The sequence below is a fragment of the Dipodomys merriami genome, unplaced genomic scaffold, assembly GCF_024711535.1.
Source record: "Dipodomys merriami isolate MVZ:Mamm:240054 unplaced genomic scaffold, mDipMer1.0.p SCAF_71, whole genome shotgun sequence".
NCBI classification, from domain to species: Eukaryota; Metazoa; Chordata; class Mammalia; order Rodentia; family Heteromyidae; genus Dipodomys; species Dipodomys merriami.
Window position 1 is genome coordinate 1,178,869 of NW_027206302.1, and position 20,710 is coordinate 1,199,578.

General features: G+C 44.0%; 1 protein-coding gene across 1 annotated transcript in view; it reads right to left on the reverse strand.

Moving 5' to 3' along the window:
* Window positions 1-18,081, reverse strand: part of Ptp4a2 (protein tyrosine phosphatase 4A2) — a 41,214-nt gene extending 23,133 nt beyond the window's left edge. Inside the window, exon 1 of the mRNA XM_070008852.1 lies at window positions 17,692-18,081. The gene's annotated coding sequence lies outside the window, so the exon portion shown is untranslated. The remainder of the gene's footprint in view (window positions 1-17,691) is intronic.
* Window positions 18,082-20,710: the final 2,629 nt, after the last annotated feature.

Here is a 20,710-nt window from a genome sequence, read left to right on the forward strand (position 1 = left end):
GCACTGTGTGGCTCAAGGTGGTAGAACACGAGTCTAGAGCACAAGAGCTCAGGGACAGCACCCAGGCCCCAAGTTCAAGCCCCACAACTGACCAAAAAAAAAAAAAAAAAAAGAAAGAAAGAAAAAACAAATACAGAAGACCCCTCTTTAACTTATAATTCTTTTTTTTTTGAGTGGCTTTTAATTTTTATTATTTTTTTAAATTTTATTTTATTTTATTTGTGAACATACTGTACAGAGGAGTTACAATTACATGGGCAGGATAATGTGTACATTTCTCACCAAGCATTGCAGCCTCCTCCTTTGTTTACCCTTCACATCCCTTCCCAGCCTCCCCCCTTTAACTTATAATTCTAATTGTACCACCAAACATAGCCACTTTAGAGCTTAAACTTAGCATCTAGGTGCTATTCAAGAGCTTTTTTGCTCAAGGCTAGTGGTCTACCACTTGAGCCACAGTTCCACTTCAGGCTTTTTGGTGGTTATTTGGAGATAACAGTCTCACTGACTTTCCTGCATAGGCTGACTTCAAACCATGATCCTCAGATTTCAGCCTCCCAAGTAACCACGATTACTGGTGTGAGCCACCAGTGCCTTATTTTCCCTTAGCTTTTTAAAAACTTGGAGGGGGAAAAAAACTTGAAAAAAAATGGTATAGTAAAAGCACATCTGTAATCCAAGCTGCTTGGCAGGCAAAGACTAGGTGGATACTTCAGTCTAAAGTAAGCCAAGGCAAAAATCAGCCCCCCAAAAACGAAAGAAAAGAAAAGAAAAGAAAGAAAGGAAGGAAGGAAGGAAGGAAGGAAGGGGGGGTGGAAAGAAAGGCTTTGGTCAAGGGATAGTAGAGCACTTGCTTAACAAGGTCCTGAATTCAAACCCCAATATCACAAAAAAAAAAAGTTTTTAAGATACTCAAGGCTCAGAGGCTAAAATGACTTAACGAAGACGACCCTGCTAACTGTAAATCAAGGACAAGAACCCTGGCCTCCTAATTCCCTAGTTATTTCTCCTTCAATTCTGGGAGTACTCCCAAAAAGGTGAAACCTTTCTTCAAGTATCTCCCGTAACAATCATCTGCAACTATGACCTTATATGAAGAAGGCTGTTAACATAACTGCTCAAAAAATAGTGGTTTCCATGCAGTGCAGAGTAAAACACAAGGAAATTCTAACCTGTTTTAATCCCTTTGATTTAATGATATTATCACATCTAATGTGTGTCAGCTGAATAAAGGAACTGAAAGACTCATATTGTAGTGTCAACTAGGCTTAAAAGGTTACAGTTCTCGAATTAAGTTTTCTGCCTACTTTCCATTGTTTATCTGTTCAACAAACAGAACAAGCTTTATCCCATCTTATTTCTCCCATCTCATTTGGAAAGAACCATTTCCAGGGATAAGGATAACTAATTATTAGGTTTTCAATTCTTAGTACTGAAAGTTCCAACGAAGAAATTTCTGCCAAAGGAAACAGTAATGTTCTATCAAAACTAACAACCAGACTGGGAAGGTGACTCAGTGGTAGAGTGCTTGCCTTGCATGCATGAGGCCCTGGGTTTGATTCCTCAGCACCACATAAGCAGAAAAAGCTGGAAGTAGCTCTATGGTTCAAGTGGTAGAGCGCCAGCCTTGAGCAGAAGAGCTGAGGGACGGGGCTCAGGCCCCAGGATCGACAAAAAAAAACAAAACAAAACAAAAAAAACACCACAAACAAATGTGGGAGCCAATGGCTCACTCCTGTAATCCTGAGTAGCTCCAATTAACCAAGTAACCACACAAGTGGAGCTGTGGCTCAAGTAGTAGCTGTGTGTTAAGCACAAAAGCTTAATAGTTCAAGCTCTACAACACATACACATACATATACACACACAAAAACAATTAACAAGACAAAATTAACATGATAAAAGCAAATTGTTAATTCTCTCCCACAACAGCACAACTACATATCAACGAAGAATTTTTGTATCTGTCAGTTCAGTAAACTAATGTTAACTCTAATGACACACTAAGACTACAAAACAAATAACCTATAGCTGGGAATGCTTGCCTAGCATGCATGGAAGCTCTGGGTTCAATTCCCTAGTTCCATATAAACAGAAAAAGCATGAAGTGGTAAAGCTCCAGCCTTGAGCAAAAGAGCTTAGGAACAGTGCCCAGGCCCTGCGTTCAAGCCCTTACAACCAACAACAAAAAATTTAAACCATCAAAGAATAAACAGGAAAAATCTTTGTTATTCTCTACTGCATTATGACCATCTAAAAAGTTTCTGAAGACTTGTAAACTAAAGAGAATTCACTCAAGACACATTGTTTTCATAAACTGATTTGTTGAATAGCAACACCTTTGTACAACTACTTAAAGATAATAAAAAAAAATTTAAGAGAATTCACCTTTACTATTTATTTAGCTTCTGGTTAACTAGTTTCAAACTGAAATTTTTTTTCTTTATTTTTTTTTTAAATTGTGAAAATGTCGTATAGAGGGGTTACAATTGCATGGGCAAGGTATTGAGTACATTTTTTTTTTTTGGCTTATGTGGTGCTGAGGAATTGAACCCAGGGCCTCAGGCATGCAAGGCAAGCGCTCTACCACTGAGCCACCTTCCCAGCCCTTGAGTACATTTCTTATCAAGCATTGTTGCTTGCCTCCTCCTTTGTTTCCCCTTCCCACTCCCCACCCCACTCCTCCATCCCCTCCCCCCATTCCCACCTACCCACCCCACCCCCCAAAGTTGTAAAGTTCGTTTTTAGACCTAACGTCTTGTACATCTCATTGTTGCAATGGGTCTACCTATATCCCTATTTAAACAATTTGTTTTTTCCCTTCCCCTCCACAAATTATACCAACATCAAATACAGTGAAAACAGGGGTTAGACCATGGGGGAGGGACACTGAAATTTTTCTCTTTCATGACTTACTCTCAATTCATCACAATCCTTAACAAACAATGGCCCTATCCTGTGTTACTTGCCCTTGTTCATCCTTCTAATATTAATGTTGCATTTATCAAACGAGTATTACATCTAGCTTCTTAAGACTTAGGAAATGTAAATTAGTATGTGTTTCCCTTCCTCCAATTACTTCATATAGTACAAGGCTTTTTTTTTTTTTTTTAAGGTATCCATTAAATTCTGTACCAATGAAAATCCAACACAGGGCTGGGAGGTGGCTCAGTGGTAGAGTGCTTGCCTTGCATGTATGAGGCCCTGGGTTCCACTCCTCAGGACCACATAAGCAAAAAAGAAAAAAAAAAAAAAAACGGAAGTGGCAGCCAGGCGCTGTTGGCTCACGCCTGTAATCCTAGCTACTCAGGAGGCTGAGATCTGAGGATCGAGGTTCAAAGCCAGCCCGGGCAGGAAAGACCGTGAGACTCCTATTTCCAATAAACTACCAGAAAACCGGAAGTGGCTCTGTAGCTCAAGTGGTAGAGCACTCGCCTTGAACTGACGAGCTGAGGGACAAGCGCCCAGGCCCAGAGTTCAAGCCCCACGACCAACCCCAAAAAAAAAACAAAAACAAAAAACGGAAGTGGCGCTGTGGCTCAAGTGGTAGAGCACTAGCCTTGAGCTGAAGGACAGCACCCAGGCCCAGAGTTGAGGCCTCACGACCAGACCCCCCCCAAAAAAAAGAAAGAAAATCCAACATATCTTAAACTAGCTAAAAAAAAGCAACTTTCTTTTGGAGATTTTTTTTTTTGGGGGGGGGGGTAGTACTGTAGTTTTGAACTCAGGGCTTTACCCTTGCTTAGATAGGTTCTACCAATGGAGCTACACCTCCAGCTTTTTCTGCTTTCATTATTTTTTCAAGTAAGGCCTCACTTTTTGCCTTAGACCATATGGACTATGATCCTATTTATGCTTCCCACATAGCTGGAATGACAGTCACATACCGTCTCACCCATCTTCTTATTTAGTTGAAATGAAGCCTCACCACCTTTTTCTCTCCAGGTTGGCCTTAAAACTACAAAATCCTCCCAACCTCAGACCCTTGAATAAAGGTTACAAAAATGAGACACTGCACCTAGAACAACTTTTACAATTATTCCCTTGGTTAGTTCCACTTTTGCACTTCTTCATTTAAGGAGGGAACTTGAGAATCAAGTTCCAGTTCAGAAATCAATAAGTTCTATAAAAAGAAAGTATGACCTTGATGGTAAGAAAATGTCTTCAAACATTTTATTAGAATATACACAGGCATAGTTCTCAGAAAAGAATGGAAAACAACCAATAATCACATCTGCTTTAAAAAATAGTGAGTTATTTGCTAAAGTCCTGAGGGTCCTATACCCACACAACTGAAGAGTGTTTTTCAGGTTTGTGCAGTACTCTGTTAATTAGCAGTTGCCCTTTTCTAACCACTTCCACCTCTACAAATAACGGTAAAACAAATGTTGTGGTATTTTCATACCACACTTGGCAATATTACTTTTCAATATTGTATACTATTTGTCCTCTGAAGACTAGCAATTCTCCAAATAAACCTCATCTTTTTTTTTTTCTGTCAGTCATGGGGTTTGAACTCTGGGCCTGGGCACTGTTCCTCATCTCTTCAGCTCAAGGCAAGCGCTCTACCATAAGCCCCAATACCACTTCCGGTTTTCTGATGGTTTATTGGAGTTAAGAGTGTCTTGGTCTTTCCTGTCCAGGTTAGATTTGAATCTTGATCCTCAGATCTCAGCCTCCTGAGTAGCTAGGATTATAGGCATGAGCCATCAGTGTCCAGCTAAACCTCACCTTAAAAGAAATAAACCTGGGGCTGAGAAGGTGGCTCAGTGGTAGAGCGCTTGCCTTGCATGCATGAGGCCCTGGGTTCAATTCCTCAGCACCACATAAGCAAAAAGAAAAAAGCCGGAAGTGGCGCTGTGGCTCAAGTGGTAGAATGCAAGCCTTGAGCTGAAGAGCTCAGGGACAGTGCCCAGGCCCAGAGTTTAAGCCCCACGACTGGACCCAAAAAAAAAAAAAAAGAAAAGAAAAGAAAAGAAATAAGCCTGGCATCGGTGGCTCACGCCTATAATCCTAGCTACTCAGAAGGCTGAGATCTGAGGATCTAGGTTCAAAGCCAGCCTGGGCAGGAAAGTTCAAGACTCTTATCTCCAATAAACCATTAGAAGACCAGAAGTGGGGCTGGGAAGGTGGCTCAGTGGTAGAGCGCTTGCCTTGCATGCATGAGGCCCTGGGTTCAATTCCTCAGCACCACATAAGCAAAAAGGAAAAAAAAAGCCGGAAGTGGCACTGTGGCTCAGTAGTAGAGCGTTAGCCTTGAGCTGAAGAGCTGAGGGACAGCGCCCAGGCCCAGAGTTCAGACCCCACGACCAGATCAAAAAAAATAAATAAATAAAGAAGACCGGAAGTGGCGCTGTGGCTCAAGTGGTAATACGCTAGCCTTGAGCTGAAGGGCAGAGGGGCAGTGCCCAAGCCCAGAGTTCAAGCCCCACAACCGACAAAAAATAAAAAAATAAAGAAGTCACAATTCCTTTCATAAATAAAATTTAAATGCAGTTAACAGCACAGTGGCCAATTTTCACTATTACTGTTTTTTTTTATTATATTGGTTAATAATATTAAAAATACTACTTAGTAAAATCCTAACACTAGACATTAATTGTTTTCAGTTAACCTTTTTTGGGGGTTGGTGGTTGGGCTTTAACTCTGGGCCTGGGCTCTGTCCCTCAGCTTTTCAGCTCAAGGATAGTGAGTGCTCTACCCACTTGAGCCACAGTGCCACTTCCGGTTTTCTGAGTGGTTTCTAAGCATCTTTCCTGCCTGTGCTGGCTTTGAACCATGATCCTCAGATCTCAGCCTCCTGAGTAGCTAGGATTACAGAGGTGAGCTACCGACACTCGGCTGTTTTCAGTTCATCTTTTTAGTAACATTAAATGACTAATCAATTGATTCTACTCTCCTATACTTTCATTTCCAGACAAAGGTTTCATGGCTATCTTCTAGGGGCTCTATGTTTAAAGACTGTATTTAATGAGCATTTTAAGTCTCCCAAGTCTCTTTACTATTCAGTTAAGCACATTTTTTCCTTTCTATCATGGCAACTTTCCCATATATTAAGTCCTAATGTTTGTTTTCCTTGTTCCTTTCATCCTTCTTTCCTTAAATGAGACTAATTTTCCTGGAAAACAATTTAAATTTTAATCCTGTTTCCAATCTCACTGTACATACATTAACCTAAGATTTACTTATTGAATCCATTATTTCATTAATAAATATAGCCAGGCAACAGTGGCTCACACCTGTAATCCTACTCAGGAAGCTGAGATCTGATGATCATGGGTCAGAGCCAGCCCAGGCAGGAAAGTCCATGAGACTCTTATCTCCAATAAGCTATCAGAAAATCAGAAGTGGCACTGTGGCTTAAATGGTAGAGTGCTCATCTTAAGCTGAAGCGCTGAGGGACAGCACCCAGGTCAATTTCAAGCCAGAGAACTGGCACACATGCTCATATGTGTACACATATACACATACAGCTAGAAATACACTTAAGGGTTCTGGGTATATAACTCACTGGTTGTTTTCTAGCATGCTCTAGGTTCTGGGTTTAACCTCAGCCTCAAGTAAGTAAATAAATAAAATTAAAATTCTGAACTTTAACAAAGCAAATTTAGAAGTTAAAAAGCCAAAGGACACCTGATTCAGCCTGTCAACATGGCTTTGAAGTGTTTTCTGGGCTACATCAGGACAGTTAAAATGAGTATAACAGCTGCAAGCTCCCTGAGGTTGCAAAACAGATACTTGGAAAAGATTATTTGAATCACCTTTCAAAATGCCCTACAGAGTTCAGGAGCAGCATGCAAAGCAAAAACTTTCAGGTTATTGTTAGCATTATTTAAAAACATACCATGTTTCAGAACTTAATAGTTTAACATTCTCATTTCCCGTTTTGTGAAATGGAACAAAATATATTCTGTACATTATCATTCCTGAAAAGGGAAAGGGAAGATTTCTATATAGAGGATATAGAATAAACACTCCCCAAAATACCTTGTCAGTATTAATTGGTCTGAGCCCTAGAATTTTTTTTGCTATTAGGATATTTTTGGTCTTAGTTTCCCCTAAAACTGAGTAAATTACACTTCACTTCCTTTCCCCTCACCCCTCTTCTCTCTTGCCTTAGCTGTTTTTCAGATAGGGTCTTGGGTCTGTTTTACCTAGGGTTGGACTACCACACCAGAAAGTTGGTTGATATGGCCTCAAATTTCAATCTCAAACTCTGTCCAGGCTGGCTTCAAACTTCAATCCTTCTGATCTCTATCTCTTTGAAATACCTAGGATTATGTGTATGAGCCACTGCATCTAGCCCTAAGCTTGCTTTTTATAAATCATGTAATACTTTACAGTCTCTGTGTAAGCTGCTAGTGACCTTTTAAATATTCTGTCTACCTACTAATCATCCAATAATGATAGCATAATGTTCATTTTCACAAAATGCAGTAATATTCACAACCTTTAAAGTGGTATGATTAAAGTAAATGTTGCATATTACATAAGAATGTGAGGAAAGATAAACTTCTTATGACAAAAACTAGAAGGAATAGCAAATGACAATGGTAGTATCATTTGAGAACGATTTGTCTTTGGCTAGAAAACTTGGAGTTTTATTTTTTTTGCCAGTGATAGGGCCTGAACTCTGGGCCTGGGTGCTGTCTCAGCTCTTCAGCTCAAGGCTAGTGCTCTACCACTGGAGCCACAGCACCACTTCCAGCCTTTTCTGCTTATGTGGTGCTGAGGAATTGAACCCAGGGCCTCATGCATGCAAGGTAAGCACTCTACCACTGAGCCACCTTCCCAGTCCCAAAACTTGGGAGATTTTGACAAGACTAGAAAGAGAGTAAATACTGTCAAACTAATGGTGCTTATTTTGATCTGAGCAACTCCATAATTACCAAAGACACAAAAATATTCTCTCAACTTAAAAAAATCCTATTTGAGGCCTGGGAAGGTGGCTCAGTGGTACAGCGCTTGCCTTGCATGCCTGAGGCCCTGGGTTCTATTCCTCAACACCACATAAGCAAAAAGAAAAAACTGGAAGTGGCCCTGTGGCTCAAGTGGTAGAGCACTAGCCTTGAGCTGAAGAGCTGAGGGACAGTGCCCAGGCCCAGAGTGCAGGCCCCACGACCAGACACCCCCCCCCAAAAAAAAATCTTATTTGATAAATGAATTACTTTTCCCAATAAACAGATGAAATTAGCTTAACTAAATTCTACTGAACAACTAACTCCAAATGAACCCATCTCATTAAAAAAGTATATAGTCTAGCTGGGTATACATGCCTGGAATCCCAGTTCTCAAGAGACTGAGGTTATCAGGGGCCCAACCTGGGCTACAAAGCAAAACCCTGTCTCATAAAACCAAGGGCTAGGGATGTAGCTCGGTGGTACAGAGCTAGTGTAAGTAACATGAGCAGAACTCTGTGTTTGATTCCTAGTACCAGAAGAAAACGAATGTTAGCAGAATAGTCTATGATTTACATTTGAATTACCTTTCACCCTAAAAGATCGATATTTGCTTTTTTTTTTTTTTCTTCTTTTCTTTTTTAACACCACTACTAGGGCTTGAACTCAGCCTAGGTGCTGTCCCTGAGCTTTTTTCTATAGGCTAGCACTTTACCACTTGAGTTCCACTTCTGGCTTTTCTGGTTAATTGGAGATAAAGAATTTCTGGCATTGGTGGCTCACACCTGTAATCTTAGCTACTCAGGAGGCTGAGATCTGAGGATCACGTTTCAAAGCCAGGGTGGGCAGGAAAGGCTATGAGACTCTTATCTCCAATAAACCCCAGAAAACTGGCAGTGCCACTGTGGCTCAACCAATAGAGCTCTTGCCTTGTGCTGATGAGCGCTGGGACAGCGCCCAAGCCCAGAGTTCAATCCCCACAACCAACCAAAAGAAAGAAAAAAAAAAAAAGAATCTCACAGGAAGGAAAAATAGAGGAGGTGAGGGAAGAGAAGGGATAATAGAAGAAAAAGAGGGAGTAACAATGTTCAACAAGAAATGTACTCATTGGGGCTGGGAAGGTGGCTCAGTGGCAGAGCACTTGCCTTGCATGCATGAGGCCCTGGGTTCGATTCCTCAGCACCACACAAGCAAAAAAAAGAAAAGAAAAGAAAAGAAAAAAGCCGAAAGTGGCACTGTGGCTCAAAGTGGTAGAGTGCTAGCCTTGAGCTGAAGAGCTGAGGGACAGCACCCAGGCCCAGAGTTCAGCAGGCCCTATGACCCAAAAAAAACAACAAAAAAAAAGGAATACTGTCATAACCAGCTATTGTTACTCTGTCATATCCTTCTCAATTTGCTGACAAATCCTATTAATGACTCATATCCTTCTGTCCCTCGTGACAGGCTTTCACCAATAATGGAAAGTATAAAACACACCATTTTTCTCTACTACTAAAAACAGTAAAATTTAAATATATATAAATCCACTTCACAAATACAGTGATAATACAACCTAGTTAATGTTTCCTGCAAAGCACTGGAAAAAATAATTCATTTAGGGCTGGGGGATGACTTAAATGACAAATAGAAAAAAAGCAAACTTGATGGTGATTTTGAATTTTTGTCAAATTATACATTTGTTAAGAGCTAACATTTTGACCACTGTAGAAATAAAAATACAAAGTAACTTATCTGATCTGCTAAAATAAATGTATCATATCTGTATTTTAAGCCAAAAAAACTAACATCTTCTGGAAAAATGAAATTTCAAACCAAAAATACTAAGAAAGGAATGAAAATACACCACTTCTCTAAGGTAAAAAAAGTTGTAATGTTCAAAATATTTTTTTTCAAACCAGGTCCAACCAGGAAAGAAAGACAGATCTTAAAATTCTCTACAGTTTTTTTTTTTGGGGGGGGGTTGTTTTGTTTTGTTTTTTGCCAGTTCTGGGGCTTAAACTCAAGGACTGGGTGCTATATCTGAGCTTCTTTTACTCAAGACCTGCACTCTACCACTTGAGCCACAGCACCAGTACTGGCTTTATCTGTTTATATAGTACTGAGGAATCAAACCCAGGGCTTCATACATGCTAAGCAGGCACTCTACTGCTAAGGCACCTTCCCAGCCCTCTCTATATTGTTAAAAAGCCAGCGTAGTACAATATAAATTTAGGTACATGGGGCTGGGAAGGTGGCTCAGCTGTAGAGTGCTTGCCTCGCATGCATGAGGCCCTGAGTTTAATTTCTCAGCACCTCATAAACAGAAAAGGCTGGAAGTGACACTGTGGCCCAAGTGTTAGAGCACTAGCCTTGAGCTGAAGAGCTCAGGGACAACACCCAGGCCTATTTCAAGCCCATGACCCACAAGAAAAAAAAAATAGGTACAAATGGCAAAATTTCATTTCTAGATCACTTAACCTGGGGTAGACAGTGTTAATAGAACCTATGGTAAGAAAGAGGTGTTTACAATCAAAAAACATGTACTCAAGGTCACAAAAAAATATATAGCTCACCAAGCCCTGGTGGCTCATACCAGTAATCCTCACTACTTAGGAGACAAAGATCTAAGGATCTTGGTTTGAACCCAGCCTAGGCAAAAAAGTATGTAAGACTCTTATCACCAAATACCAGGAAAAAAAAAAAAAGCTGCACTGGCCACTGCACAGTTCAGGTGGTAGAGCACAACCCATAAAAAGATAGGCAAGGGGCTGGGAAGGTGGCTCAGTGGTAGAACACTTATTTGCCTTGCATGCATGAGGCCCTGGGTTCAATTCCTCAGCACCACATAAGCAAAAAGAAAGCAAGCCAGCCGGGCGCTGGTGGCTCACGCCTGTAATCCTAGCTACTCAGGAGGCTGAGATCTGAGGATCGCGGTTCAAAGCCAGCCCGGGCAGGAGAGACCGTGAGACTCCTATCTCCAATAAACCACCAGAAAACCGGAAGTGGCGCTGTAGCTCAAGTGGTAGAGCGCTCGACTTGAGCTGAAGAGCTGAGGGACAGTGCCCAGGCCCAGAGTTCAAGCCCCACAACCGACAAAAAAAAAAAAAAAAAAAAAAAAAAAAGAAAGCAAGCCAGAAGTGGCGCTGTGGCTCAAGTGGTAGAGTGCTAGCCTTGAGCTGAAGAGCTGAGGGACAGTGCCCAGGCCCAGAGTTCAGGCCCCACAACCAGAGCCCCCCCCAAAAAAAAGATAGACAAGAACACAAGGCCCTGGTTTCAAGTGCATAATGAGTATGCAAGCTCAAAATCATTTATTAGCCAAGATTTTGGTGTCCTATAAATCTAAACTAATTGAATAAATGCAGAGAAAACTAACTTTCTTTCTTTGCCAGTCCTGGGATTTGAACTCAGGGCATGGCACTGTCCCTGAGCTTCTTTTGCTCAAGGCTAGCACTCTACCACTTGAGCCACAGTGCCACTTCTGGCTTTTTCTGTTTATATATTACTGAGGAATGGAACCCAGGGCTTCATGCATGCTAGGCAAGTACTCTCCCACCAAGCCATATTCCTAGCCCACAAGAAAAACTTTTCTCACCTAAGTCAACTTAACTATGGGAATCTGTGAAAGTGGATAGTGGCTCGGTGTGGCTACTTTCGTAAAGGTACTAAGGGAGTGGATTTCTGGCTCAGTGTAAACTCTGCAACTCCAAGGAGCACAAGTTTTACATACAACACCCACTTTAGATCTATACCAAGTAATTCTGTAAGGCATCAAGTCCCAAGAAACTGTCCAGAAGTCAGCTGAACTAGAAAATGTGGTTCAATAAATAACACAAATAACTTGAGCTGGGCTGAGAAGGTGGCTCAGTGGTAGTGTGCTTGCCTTGCATGCACGAGGCCCTGGGTTCGATTCCTCAGCACCACATAAGCAAAAAAGAAAAAACCGGAAGTGGCGCCATGGCTCAAGTGGTAGAGCACTAGCCTTGAGCTGAAGAGCTGAGGGACAGCGTCCAGGCCCAGAGTTCAGGCCCCACAACCGGACCAAAAGAAAACAAACAAACAAACAAATAATGTGCTGATCACCAGTGGCTCATGCCTGTAATCCTATCTTATTCAGGAAGCTAAAATCTGAGGATTGAGGTTCAAAGCCAGCCAGAGCAGAAAAATCTCTTGAGACTCTCTATTAACCACTAAAAACAAAAAATCTTAAGTAGAGCTGTGGCTCAAGTAGAAAAGCGCCAGCCTGAGTGATATAAGGTAAAGGGACAGAACCCAAGCCCTGAATTCAAGCACAAAATTTAATGAGCCAGGAGCCAGTGGCTTATGCCTAAAATCCTAAACTATTCAGGAAGTTGAGATTTGAGGATCCTGGTGCAAAGCCAGCCCAGGCAGGGAAGTCTGTGAGACTCTTATCTCCAATTAGCCACCAGAAAACCAGAAGTGGAGCTGTGGCTCAAAATGATAGAGTGCTAGCCTTGAGCAAAAGAGCTCAGGGATAGCACTCAGGCCCTGAGTTCAAGCCTCAGGACCAACAGAAATTAATTAATTAACAAAGAGCTAGGATGGATACAGATAGATAGCTGAAGAAAGCTACAGCTTGTAGCTTTCTTCACCACCACCTTTTTTTTTTTTTTTAAATGATTCTGGGCCTTTTGCTTGGCAAGCAGGCACTCTACCACTTGAGCCAAGCACTAAAATCAAACCTTGATTCATTACGGGTCTCACATTTATGCCCAGGTCAGCCTGGACAGAGATCCTATTTATGCTTCTCAGGCACAGTCAGCAGCTTTTTTTATTGGTTGAGATGGGGGGGGGGGGGGGGAGGATTTGAACTTTGTGTGCTAGTAAACCTGGAACCATGACCTTCTCAATTTCCACCTGTAGAGTAGTAGGATTATAGGTATAAGCCATTGCACTCAGTTTACCAAACACTTAATAGTTTACCTAGCCTACCATACATAATAATTCTGAACCTGCAAATGAATGAAAGACTAATACTTAAGACTAACAGACTCAAATGGCTATTTGGCAAAGTAATTATACTTGGTGGCATCCACTGTTCATGACAGGGATTTAAGTACTTTAAGCCTTTTTTAAACATTAAAAAGGGGCAGGGGGGGGCGGGGACTAGGAAGGTGGCTCAGTTGTAAAGTGCTTGCCTTGCATGCATGAGGCCCTGGGTTGGGTTCCTCAGCACCACATAAGCAAAAGAGCTGGAAGTGGCCCTGTGTCTCAAGTGGTAGAGTGCTAGCCTTGAGCTGAAGAGCTGAGGAACAGTGCCCCACAACCAGCAAAAAATATATTTTTTTTCTTATGTGTATAGTTAAAAGAACATGACTTAGGATTGCATTTTAAATGTGATAACTCATTATCTAGCACAAGAATAATATAAAGAAAAGAAAGTGAAACCTGAAGTACTGAAGATTGATACTGGACTTCACGAGTATCTCAAGACCACCAGATCTCTACTATTACTATACTCCTTACATCTACCAAAACTATGTATTCTGACTTTGTTACTCAAAAATTTTAAAGATCCCCAATCAGAAAAGTCTCCCAAAATTTAAAGATCTAGTCCACAAATTTGTATTAATTGATAGAACAATACCTAGAGGGGAAGGAGAAATGACTTATTTTATTCCTACTGAAATTTCATTCTTCCAGGAGCAATAGCCAAAAGTGTATATACTGTTCCTCTGAATCCTATTTGCAAATGCTTTGTCCAGAGAGGCTTCACTGGTTACCAACATGACATTTCAACAAAAGAACAAGCACAAGCTCTAGAAACTAAATTCCTACTGAATCTCAACTTTGCACCTCAAAATTATAGTGCTCTGTGATTATATTAGAAACCAAAACCATTAAAAGACAAAAGGACGCTGGGGCTGGGCGCCGGTGGCTCCCGCCTGTAATCCTAGCTACTCAGGAGGCTGAGATCTGAGGATTACAGTTCAAAGCCAGCCCAGGCAGGAAAGTCCATGAGATTCTCATCTCCAATAAAAACCACTAGAAAACCGGAAGTGGCATTGTGGCTCAAGTAGTAGAGCACTTGCATTGAGCTGAAGAGCTGAGTGAAGCCCCACAACTGACCAAAAAAAGAAAAGAAAAAGAAAATGGCTGAAATATAATTCAATAGTAGAGCATGACTCAGGGCCATGAGTTCAATCCAAAGTACAAAGGAAGTGTGTGTGTGTGTGTGTGTGTGTGTGTGTGTGTGTGTGTGTGTGTGTGTGTGTGTGTGTGTGTGTGTGTGTGTGTGTGTGTGTGTGTGTGTGTGTGTGTGTGTGTGTGTGTGTGTGTGTGTGTGTGTGTGTGTGTGTGTGTGTGTGTGTGTTAAGGCTTGAACTCAGGGGCCTCGAATTCTTGACTGGCTTTTTCACTCAAAGCTTGTGTTCTACCAGTTGAGCCACAACTCCACTTCTGGCTCTTGGAAGGTTAACTGGAATGGAAGGTTAACTGGAAGTAAGTCTCAGGCTTTCCTGCAGGCTAGCTTCCAACTGGTGTGATACTCAGATCTCAGCTTCCTGAGAGTCACTAGGATTACAGATGCCACTAGCATTTAATTCACAAAAATAAATAAAGTAAATTTAAAATTAACTAAAGAAAAATAAATCCAATTTACCTTGTTCACATTTTTTTTCTGGTCATGGGACTTGAACTCACTCAGGGCTTGGGAACTATCCCTGAGCTTTTTTGCTCAACATTAGTGCTCTTCCAGTTTTCTAGTGGTTAATTGAGATAAGAGTTTCACAGTAGGGGCTGGGAAGGTGGCTCAGTGGTAGAGCATTTGCCTTACATGCATGAGGCCCTGGGTTCGATTCCTCAGCACCACATAAGCAGAAAAGGCCAGAAGTGGCACTGTGGCTCAAGTGGTAGAGTGCTAGCCTTGAGCTGAAGAGCTCAGGGACAGTGCCCAGGCCCAGAGTTCTGACCCCATGACTGGCAAAAAAAAAAAAAAAAGAGTTTCACAGTAGCCTGGTGCTGGTGGCTCACGCCTGTGATCCTAGCTACTCAGGAGGCTGAGATCTGAGGATCACGGATCATAGCCAGCCCGGGCAGAAAAGTCTGTAATCTTCAATAAACCATCAGAAACCCCGAAGTGGTACTGTGGCTCAAGTGGTAGAGTGCTACCCTTGAGCTGAAGAGCTGAGGGACAGCACCCAGAGTTTAAGCCCCATGACCAACCAAAGAAAAACAACTATATGCCTAGGCATACATTTACTCTTCCCTAGTGCCACCAAAGTTCAATGATGTTGTAAATGGCTTCTGCCTATAAACTTGGGTTCATTCAAATTAAATATTACTTTACTGACTCATGAGGGAGTGGTCTGGCTTTTACTGTTCTGAGTCAGAAAATACCCATTTCAGCAGTTCTAAATTATTTTTTCATTTGTAAAGGTGGTCTAAAATACTACCTTGAGCTGAAGAGTGCAGGGACAGCACCCAAGCCGAGTTCAAGCCCCACGACTGACCAAAAATAAATAAATAAAATAAAATACTACCTTATGGGCTAGAAAGGTGGCTCAATGGTAAGAGTGCTTGCCTTGTATGCATGAGGCCGTGGGTTCGATTCCTCAGCACCACATAAGCAGAAAAAGCCAGAAATGGCACTGTGGCTCAAGTGGTAGAGTGCTAGCCTTGAGCAAAAGAAGCTCAGGAACAGTGTCCAGGCCCAAATAAATAAATAAATAAATAAATAAATAAATAAATAAATAAATGTCTTCTGATTTTAAACAACCCATATATCTCAACTGAGAAACTTTCATTAAGTCGCAACTTTCCAGTTGACTCTTAGCTCTAGTATTTTCTTTCCACCATCACCACTCCCCCCAAAAAACCAAAATGATATAAAAGGCTGCTGCACTTCTTTTAACAGACTTCCCTCTCCTAGACATCCCAGGTGCCTCATAAAAACTGTCTCAAAGCACATACCTGGAGGCCCCAATAGAGTTTTCAAAGCATAATCTCCTCCCACATTTAAGCCTCAAAGAGCCTCAAGTCAGCATCTCCCAAACCATCCCTACCCTCAGTCATTGTCTTCTCCATTATTTCCAAACACTTATATGCACAGCTTCTGGGTACTGTATGGATGAGAGGTCTCAACCAACCTGAGAGGCTGGTATGGTTTGGTGGGAAAATCAGGGTCTGTTGGGTCAGGCAAAATTTTAATCAAATTCTTATTAACCAAATGACCTAAAACAAATTCCTTAACCTCAAAATGTGCCAAATAAATGCAAACAAGGATATCTATCATATTAATAGTGCCTGTGAAAAACTATAAAAAAAATACTAATTAATCCCTCCCTTCACAAAATATGACATTATTTTGTAAGCAGAGAATGAATGCTGGTGATTAAACTGAAGAGCTGAGGGACAGTGCCCAGACCCAGATATCAAGAACACTCTTATGGGAAATATAATTCCCAACTTCTAATTATGTATCAAAGATTTTGCCTGAACCACTTATTCCTAACTTCTTTGAGATTTTATCTTCTAAGACTACAAATAAAATCCCTACACCAAGGTACTCCTCACAGGCATCCATACTTCCATAGCACTGGAAAAAGTCCATGGCACAGGCTAGCCCATTCAATAGGAAACCTTAGAAATGTCAGTATCAGAACCCTGGCAACTTCTCACCAATACAATGGTATGCTGCCAAGTGATTCTGTAGCCCTAATAATGTGTCCTTCGGTATCTTTACTTTCCTTTTGCAAATGTAACATATAACTCGATTCACTTCCTGTCTGAAACTATTTAGTAATACTGCCCATTAGAATAAGTAGCATACACTAATCCAGCAGTGGTAGTTTAGTGACTCCAAACTCACAAGCACTTGCTGAATACCTTCGGGGGTGCTAGAATTAAAGTCACTTTTTACAGTATTCGTGACAAATTCCAGAAAATAACCAACTAACCCTGTAGGTGGTTTCTTTTTGCTTCAACAACGCTATACTATTATTTCTTAGGAGCCTTCCTCCAAAGGGTAGAATACTTCTGCTTGTCTAAAGTAAAATATCTTTTACCTGAAAATATTAGCAATACTTTACAAAAGAGACGGTGCTCCTAAATTCTCTACAGGCAAGGAAAGTAGCACCGTGGGCAAGAGTCAAGCTTCTGTTAGTTCTCAGAGTTCTCAAACCAAGTTAAGATTCGAAGCAAATACACCTTGGAAGTCTATGTCAACTTTATGAAACGAGGGGGTCGAAGGGAATTAGGGGGGGGGGAGGGGGGAATGCCGCACACATTCTTTCTAGGTTGGGAGGATCTCCCCGAGTCCCAGATCACTGTGTTGGGACAGAGCCTCTTTTCCTTTTAACTTGATCGCAAGCAGCCAGAGATAAAAATGATCCAGGGTTAGGAAACTCCCTCCCTCAAGACAACAAGGTTCACTTCCAACACACACAAAGAGCGAGTGAAAGGCCTCCGGGACGCCTGCTCTCACGCTGGACACACGCGGGCGCACCCTTGCACCCCGTCCATGCGCGGCTCACCTTCTACCTCCCCCCACACACACACACGGTCCCCCAGTCCCGCAGCCTGCCCTATGCTCTCCCCACGCGCACTTCGCGCTTACCTTCCCCCCGCACTCACGCCCCCCCCCCCGCACACACGACCCCGTGGGTTCACCACCCTCGCGCTGCCTGCTGCCCGCCGCGCTCCCCGGCACCGGCCCGGCCCGGCCCAGCTGGGCCCTCCTTCCGGGGACGTGTCTCGGGCCTGCTCTAATGGCAGCGGCGCCTCCCGTCCCCCCCCCCATCCCCGGCCTCGAGGCCCGGGCCGCCGCGCGGGGGCCGCCCGGGAGGGGCGCACTCACGCTGGCGAGCTGGGGACTGGGCATTGAAGTCCAGCGGTGGCGGGAGCGAGGAGGCGCCTCTCTCCTCAGTCACCTCGGCGGCGGCGGCGGCGGCGGTAGCGGTGGTGGTGGCGGCGGCGGCGACTCCCCCCCAGCCTCGGCGCGCGACACCCGGCCCGGCCCGGCGGCGGCGAGAACGGCGGCGCGTGTCCACGAGTCCGTCTTGCTGCTGCTACTGCTGCCGCCGCTACTGCGTCTCCTGCTGCTATCGCCGCTGCCTCCGCTGCCGCCGCTGCCCTGTGGCGTCGCCTCGCGCCGTACCCCACCGCCGCTGCCGCTCCGGCCGCTCTGGACAGACGACGGTTACAGCCTAGCTGATCGCGCCGCCGCCACCGCTGCGCGCGCAGCCGGAACCAGCTCCCGCCGCCGCCCCTCAGGGGGCGCTGCGGGGCGCGGCGCGCGCCGCCGTCTGCCCGCCCTCGGCGCCGCTGACTGGCTGCCGACCGCTCGCGGAGCGCTTGGTCCCACCCACCTACCCCGCGGGCGCTGACCCACTGCCCTCGGCGCCTCCCCCGCTCCTCCTCCTCGTGGTTTGCTCCGCGCGGCACTCCAGGCGACGGAAGGCGCGCCCATGTGACCGGAGGGGGGTGGGGGAAGGAGGAGGGAACGCCAGCGGCCTGGGGAGTCGCCGCGTCCGCTGCGCCCCGCCCATCCCCACCTGGGCTGGGGCTCTGGCCTGTGGCCACGGAATGCCCCCCAGGGTCGTGGTGCTTCTTCCCGCTCCCGGGTGGGGAGGCCCGAGGCTGTTCCGGGTGGAACTGCGTGGCGGCCGGCCGAGGCCTGGGCTTGGCGGTTTCCAGCTCAGAAGTGGGAACCCGGGCAGCTGAGCGCTTGGCTGCCCTTGCTGGAGGCCTCAGATGGCGTGTGGATCTTCGCGGAGGATATTTCTGCGCTGCTTCCCAGCCCCCATCTCTGTCCATGAGACAAACACAGACCTCAGCACTCGCCCGAACATAAGTCCCCAAATCGGACTTCGGGTGTTGAACTTGCTGAGTGATTTCCTCACCTAAGTACCTTCAACTGTTAAATGGAAACAATAGCCATCTACTTCATGGGGCATTTTTCATCTTATCAGGAATATAAAATATGAAGGGAAAAAATGCCTAATTAAAAAGATGATGTCAGCCGGGCCCTGGAGGCTCCTGTCTGTAATCTTAGCTTCTCTGGAGGCTGAGATCTAAGGATCAAGATTCAAAGCCAAACCAAGCGGAAAAATCCTTGAGACTCTGATCTCCAGTTAGCCAACAACAAAAAGCCAGAAGTGGAGCTGTCTCAAATGGTAGAAAGCTAGTGTGGCATGAAAAAGGGACACAGCGCCCAAACCAGACCCTGAATTCAAGCCCCAGGACCAGCTCACACAGGAAAAGTAAGGGAGGCTGTTTCAAGACTTCTCATCTAACATCCCACTTTAAAGGTGCTGATTATTATAGATTCTTTCTAGTGGAAAGGGTTTTTTTTATCTTTTGACTTTAAAGCTGGTCAGAAATTCTTTACCAGATCACGTGTCCTGAGTTTTGGTTTGGAAAATGTGGTCACCAGTGAGTTGAGAAACTAGTTTGGGTGTCTGCCAGATGGCAGTAACTAAAGGCCATGAAGACTGGTCTGGGAGGAAGGGAGGAGGGTGCTGGAGGTATGGCAGAACATCGGTGCTCCCTAATCGCCCCAGAAGAGTTTTACCTGATCAAAACTGGCTCCTAACTACAAGGAAATAAGAGGCCCCCTTTCTTCTGCCATTCTCCACAGACATCACCATACACCTTCATCCTGCCCTGTGGGGAAAAGCAGTGGTCAGTCAACCTTAGCCTTTCCCCACAAGGTAGACCGGGAGCATCACTCCTGACCAAAAATATTCTGTCAGAGCTTAACGCTGAAAGGAAAAAGGTCTTATGACTCAGCGGGCTTTTAGCCACAGCATAGAGCTCAGGATGTTTACCACCAGCAGGTGGCCCAGGAGGGGGTATTCTAGGGCAAGGCTGACTAGCTGGGCTGTGTGGGAGTTGAGAGGCCTTGAGGAGCCAGAGATTAGAATCAAGGCCTTTTGGTGAGGAGCGCTGGCATCTACCTGCCTCCCAGCAACATTTCCCACTTCCTGAAAGCACCTACTGGTGCACTTCCCCTGCAAACCTTTGGTTGCCTCTACTAGTTACTGATTCTGCCCTTAAGTTCTCAAAACACCTCAGGCCTACCATATCCAGCACTTAACATATCATAAATGCTTCTCTTCTTAGACTGATCTGCTTAGGGGAATTCTGTAGATTGTTGAACAAAGGAATCTTCCTTCCATCTGGCTCTCAGGCTACCCCTAAAATATCAGTAAATAACATGACAACATAAAGATAACCATAATGGCCATTTATTAACCATCCATTCTAAGCCCTGCATGAAGTACGTTTACATGATCAAGTTTATGCTTCAAAATACTCCTGTGAGGAAGCTATCATTACCCTATTTTAGAGAGAGGAAATGACAGAAGTTGCCTTTAGCCCAGGTTTGTCTGCAACTGGAGCCCAAATCATCTCCATGTTAACATTTCTGACTTCCATCAACAGTTGGTGCCCCATCAACAGTGTTAACTGAAAAGCTTTCTGTGAAGCATTAGAAAAAGACCCCAGAGACTGTCAGGCTACTTTTCCCCATGCAAGCAGAGAAGTGTTCTAATCTCAAACATCCAAATGGTTTCCCAAGGAAGGCAGTAATGTGATTCTACTTCCTCCACACCAAAGATCAGGAACTGAGGCTGCAGGTGCCTTGTTAAAGTATGAACCACCCTTGGCAAAGAGTTTCACACTTTAGTGCCCTAAGTTTATTCAAGGCCATTGCTGAAGCATTCCAAGTGCCATTAGCTTATTAATCCTCCCAGCACCCCTGTGAGGCAAAGCTGGCTGTATTTTTGGTTGATTTTATAGAGCGTTAGCTCTTTGGGAACAGGAGCTGTGTGGGCCTGCCACACACAGCAGTTAGAGAAAGAAGTAATGGTAGG